The sequence below is a fragment of the Cupressus sempervirens genome, chromosome 7 (genome assembly GCF_028749045.1).
Source record: "Cupressus sempervirens isolate cs-2001-9-10 chromosome 7, ASM2874904v1, whole genome shotgun sequence".
In the NCBI taxonomy this organism is placed as follows: Eukaryota; Viridiplantae; Streptophyta; class Pinopsida; order Cupressales; family Cupressaceae; genus Cupressus; species Cupressus sempervirens.
In genome coordinates, this window is record NC_143124.1 from 50,258,288 (window position 1) to 50,264,287 (window position 6,000).

A 6,000-nucleotide genomic window follows, 5' to 3' on the forward strand; every position below is an offset into this window, starting at 1 on the left:
GGAAAACACATCTCAGACCTATTTATAAACTCCAAACCTTTGGGTTGGATCTCCAAGGCAAAACCAAGCCTTAGGCTTGGTTTTAATGCAAATTGTTCAATAGCGTGCACACGCTATTGAAAGCATTTGAATTCTCAATAGCACGTACGCACTATAATGCACAGACACTATTGAGACCTAAATAGCGCAGAGTTGCAAAGCAAGAGTGAGAGAGAGTAGGGGGGGATGGTTGTGTGTGTGAGAGAGAGAAAGAGATAGAGATAGAGAGAAAGTAGGAGATGTGAGAGGGGAGAGAGTAGGGGATGGCAGAGAGAGGAAGTGAGAAAGAGTAGGGGTGGCAGAGAGAGTATGGGATGGGAGAGAGGAAGTGAGAAAGAGTATGGGATGGCAGAGAGGAAGTGAGAAAGAGTAGGGATGGCAGAGAGAGTATGGGATGGGAGAGAGGAAGTGTGAGAGAGTAGGGATGGTAGAGAGAGTATGGAAGTGTGAGAGAGAGTACAGGATGGGAGAGAGAGGAAGTGTGAGAGAGAGTACAGGGTGGGAGAGAGAGATTGAGAGTAGGGGATGGGGGAGAGAGAAAGTAGGTGGTGGGAGATAGAGTGGGAGAGGGAGAGTGAGAGAGAGGAGGATGGGAGTGAATGTGTGTGTAAGAGAGAGAGTAGGAATGGGAGAGGGGGGAGATAGAGTAGCTTGAGAGAGAGTAGGGGATGGGAGAGAGAGTAGGCGATGGGAGAAGGAGTGGGAGAGGGAGAGAGAGAGAGAGAGAGTAGGGGATAGGAGAGAGTGTTAAAATGTGAGAGAGATAGGGGGTAGCAAAGAGGGAGTAGATAGGGAGAGAGTGAGTGAGAGAGAGAGAGAGAAAGAGAGAGAGAGAGAGTGAGTGAGTGAGACTAAGAGTGAGAGAGAGTGAGATTGAGACTGAGACTGAGAGTGAGAGTGAGAGTAGGTTGTGGGAGAGGGAGTGGGAGAGAGAGAGAGCGAGTGAGAGACAAAGTAGGTGATGAGAGAGGAGAGAGGGAAGATGGGTGTGTGTGTGAAAGAGAGAGAGTAGGGAATGAGAGAGGGGAGAGAGAGAGAGAGAGAGAGAGAGAGAGAGAGAGAGAGAAGGGGATGGGAGAGAAAGAGAGTAGGCAATGGCAGAGGGAGTGGGAGAGGGAGAGAGAGGGGGGATGGGCATGTGTGTAAGAGAGAAAGTAGGGGATGGGAGAGAGTGTGAGAGTGAGAGAGAGAGAGTAGGGGTGGCAAAGAGAGAGAGAGTGTGAGAGTAGGGGATGGGTGTCATGTCCCCTTTTCAAATAATTAAAAAATAATAATCTTTGCTAAGACAGGCAGGCCCAAGAAAGTGAAGTTTCAGAAAAAGGGAGTTAATCTTTGGAAACCGTTGGACTAATAAATGATAATTATTATTAAAATATGTTTCATTAACCTCTCTTGGATGTGAGTTACAGTTATGCCCTTTTTAAAGAGGTTTGGAGGCATTTTGGGGGGAATTCCAGAACTTGATTTTTGCTCATTCTTTGTTATTCTTCAGAGGCTGCCAAACCTGTGGAGAAGGAGACCCAAGAACGGGAGTTTGCAGGTTTCCAGGGAGACCCAAGAATGGGAGTTTTCAGGTTTCCAAGAAGGCTAAGGATGGGAGTTTGAAGCCATTCCATGTGCATGCTCATACAGAGTTTTCCTTTGTGCTGAACAGTGTAGATTTGTGGGTTTTTGGGTGTGGTTTTTTGCATGAGTTTGGTGTTTTCAGTTGAGCATTTCATATCAGTTTTGGTTGCTACTGTATTTCAGACTTTAAGCTATTAAAATAGAGCTGAATATATGTATTGAAACGTGATTAAACTTCTAAGATAGTTTATTAGTGTTTTTGTGGTGTTTCTGGGCATTTCTGTGTTAATTTCGGGAGCCCGATGAGCATAGTTTTTGTCCTACATTTGTGAGCTATTTTGTAAAGGCTATATAGATCTGGAAATGAAATTTTATAGGCTGTTATGCTGCTCAAATTTTTGTAAAAATTTCTACTTTCAGATTTATTAATAACAGGTGAAGCTGTGAAGCTTTTTGGCACTATTTTCGACATACCCGACTTGGGGTTTCTTAAGAAATTTGGTGGATCTTTGTGATATCAGTTGTTTGATCTTAAAGATATGATTAGAGGTGTGAAATAACATATCAAATCAGAAAAGGGGACATTTCAGTGGTATCAAAGCCATGATCTTGCCAGCCTGAGAGTTTGTAGAAGTTTGCAGGTCAGTTTTGATAGCTACCTAGATCTTGCATTTCAGTTTTGAGAACTACCCAAATCTTGCATGTCATAATTTATGATTGCATGTTGCTTCTAATCAGATGCATGTCAAAATCTATGGTTTCATGCTACTTCTAATCATTTGCATGTTAGTTCTTGGTGAATTTGGTGGTTGTAGAAGTTTGCATGTCAGTTTTGACAACTACCCAGATTTTGCATGTCAGTTTTGACAACTACCCAGATCTTGCATGTCATAATTTGGTGGTTGCATGTTGCTTCTAATCAGTTGCATGTCCAAATCTATGGTTGCATGCTACTTCTAATCATTTGCATGTTAGTTCTTGGTGTTTGAAGAAGTTATATCCTATTGGGGTTACACTCTACTTTATCCAGAATGGACAGGTATAGTACAGAGTCTCAGAGGGAACGATCTTGGACAATTGATAGCCAGAGTCAAAATAGTAGAAAGGATGGTTATTTAGACATTCGAGATAAACTTATGAAAATAAGCCATGACATGTCTAAACAGTTGGTTGAGCACCACCTTATAATGAATGACATGTTATCTGACCCAGCTAAGGTGGATAAGTTGACTGGATTTCTATTTGGCAAATTTTCTCACAGGACAGATGATACAATTCCCAAGAACTTGCATGAGGAGTTTGAGAAACTAGCTGATAGCCAGGTAGAGGTCTCAGATTCTACTTTGCCACAGGAGGTGGTGGGAAAGGATATTACACAGATTGATAGTAACAGTCAACTTGATACTCAAATTGAGACAATTGTTTACAGGTTGTCAAAGGGTGATGCCACAGGTATTCAGGATGGTATAGTTACAACAGGCAGTGACTACAATGTAGTGGGTTCAGATGATGATTATGAGGATGTTGTTGTGCAGAATGGTGAGATACCTGGTAGATATGAGCAGACATTGAGCATTCATGACTTTGCTGAGAAAGAGTACCAGGCGCAGTTAGATGCTTCATCACATGAGGTTGAGGCAGGTAGTACTTCACATGATTTCTCTCGCCAGCTGAAGGTGAGTGAAGATAGTATTGTGACTTCATTACCTCATCATGATAGGTATGTGGAGTTAGTTGGTATTGGTCATATTACTCAGTTGAGGAGTTTGCTTGAGTTACCAATTGATTCTAGTTTATGGATATGGACTCGAGATTGTTATATTGGTGTTTGGGATTCAGTTGACTGGAGATCTTTAACACTTTTTGGTAGCAGTGTTTGTTTGGGTGCTATCATGGATTTGATTAGCAGATTACACGGTGTTGTCTTTTCTTGTGCCAGTATCTTGTCTGATGTTGGTATTAGTTTTTATACACCGGTGTTGGGCTTTGTTCATATATCCAGTCAACCATACTTGCTAGAATGTGTTGATGATCTTTCATATTTGGCAGTGTGTATAGATGAGTCCCAGGATCATATTGGCATTGATGACATCCAGGAGGATGTAGTGGGCAATTTTGAAGACTTAGTTTCTTTGGGTACAGAGGAGTTGGACAGCAGTGCTACAGTTTTTGATACTCTGTATGTTGATATGAGCTTTAGATTTGATTCACAGGATATGGATGGTAATACTCTAGAGACTAGTAACTTTGAGGACACTCCTTCAGACAGTGCATCAGAGGAGGTTTGTAGGAGACAGTCAAGCCAGTGCCATCATGTGTCTAATCAGTTGAGAGTTAGTGACCAAGACATTGCTATCACTTGCCAACATTTCGATGCTGCTCGTCAGTTGTTAGCAGTTTATGGATGGGGTTCTCCTACTAGTGATGAGCAGGGAGGAAGTTATCTTTCCTTGACAGAGATCCACTCTTTATGGGAGGCTATTCGGATTTTGAGACAAAATTATATGCAGTTGGTAGCTGACAGAGATTATCTTATGGAGTGGGGCAGTATAGCATATGATGCATTGTTGGCCAAGGAAGATGAGGTGAGTGAGCTTACTGAGCAGCTTGAGGTGACTTCTGAGATTCTTGAGAGTACACAGTTGGCTCTTAAGGAGTCATAGTTTCATTTGGATAAGGTGACCATGGAGTTAGAGCGACTACAGTCTTTACCTAATTCTATATAGTCACAAGCTGTGGTGTTTGGTGATCCGAGGATGTCCATGGCCGAGATTGTTAGAGACAGTGGAGATGGGGATGCATCCATCCTTGATACTAACATTGGCATATCAGGTTCATTCCCACTAGAGTCAGGTTCAATTGAGTTGGGTGTTGTAGCAGATTTTTGTGGTGTGCCTAACATGGTGGTGACCTCTAGTACTAATGGCACGAAGACTAGAGATGTTGTATCAAAGACCATGTGTGACGTTGGTGAGCTGATAGTTGGCATGGTTCCTACTAGTAATACTACTCCCTTCACAATGTCTTCAGAGGTAGTAGTCAGTTCCAACTTGGTTAATGATCGATTGCAGTTAGTTACATCTGGATTGCAGTCTGAGCCACTGACTGAGATTGGTGCATTCTATCGGCATTACACTGTGAGGTATGCTCATCTATCTACCTTTGATGACCATGTTGATGAGATGATGATACAGAGATGTACTTTGGTTCCTAGTGCTTATCATCAGTTATGGGATAGTTTGATGCCTCGGGATGAGAGTTGTGATGGGCATGACATGGTGATAGGTCCTGCAATTGACAAGTTGATAATACATGACTTAGAGCAGGAGTTTTGGAGTGATTCTTTAGCAGGTGTTGTTATTGATTCTACTCCTTTGGCTATGACATCTCTTGACTTAGCTGGTGATCAGTCACAGTGGGTTGTATCACTTCTTCATGGTGAGCTGTTCACTGAGGTTGGTTTTTTTTATCAACATTATATTGCAGGGTATGTACATCAGTTAGCATTTGATCCTTGTGCTGAGGAGTTGATGGCAAACAAATTTGGTTTAGATTCCATTTCTTACTCTTTATCTTGTAATGTCTTTTCACCATCAGCAGTGTATGGGAGTTATGGTTATGAGATAGTGGCCGATGATTTGCAGAGTTGTGTTGACTGCAGAAGTTGTACAGTGTGTGGATTCTCCATACTTGGTACAGTTTCATTCGAGAGGGTTCACCATTGTTGCAGAGTTGGATTGTACATTCCATATAGGCCAGTGGGATGCGTTGATGGTATTTACTATGTTGGTAGTTTGATTTGTCCACTTTACTTGGGTTCTGATGTTCTAAGAGTTTTTGCCTCATGGGTTTTTGATTGTGGTAGTGATGATTTCGGAGTTTGGTTGAGCTATAATTGTCAATTTGATTATGGATTCCTCTTGGTCATATTGCAGAGGATATTGCAGGAGCCTGTGTTAATTGGTAGTAGTATAGTTCATGACTACATTTGGGATCCAGGAGGATTGATTGGTTTATTTTTTAGCCATTGCTTGAGGACAAGCAATGATTGGGAGGGGAGGACTTGTCATGTCCCCTTTTCAAATAATTAAAAAATAATAATCTTTGTTAAGACAGGCAGGCCCAAGAAAGTGAAGTTTCGGAAAAAGGGAGTTAATCTTTGGAAACCGTTGGACTAATAAATGATAATTATCATTAAAATATGTTTCATTAACCTCTCTTGGACGTGAGTTACAGTTATGCCCTTTTTAAAGAGGTTTGGAGGCATTTTGGGGGGAATTCCAGAACTTGATTTTTGCTCATTCTTTGTTATTCTTCAGAGGCTGCCAAATCTGTGGAGAAGGAGACCCAAGAATGGGAGTTTGTAGGTTTCCAGGAAGGCTAAGGACAGGATTT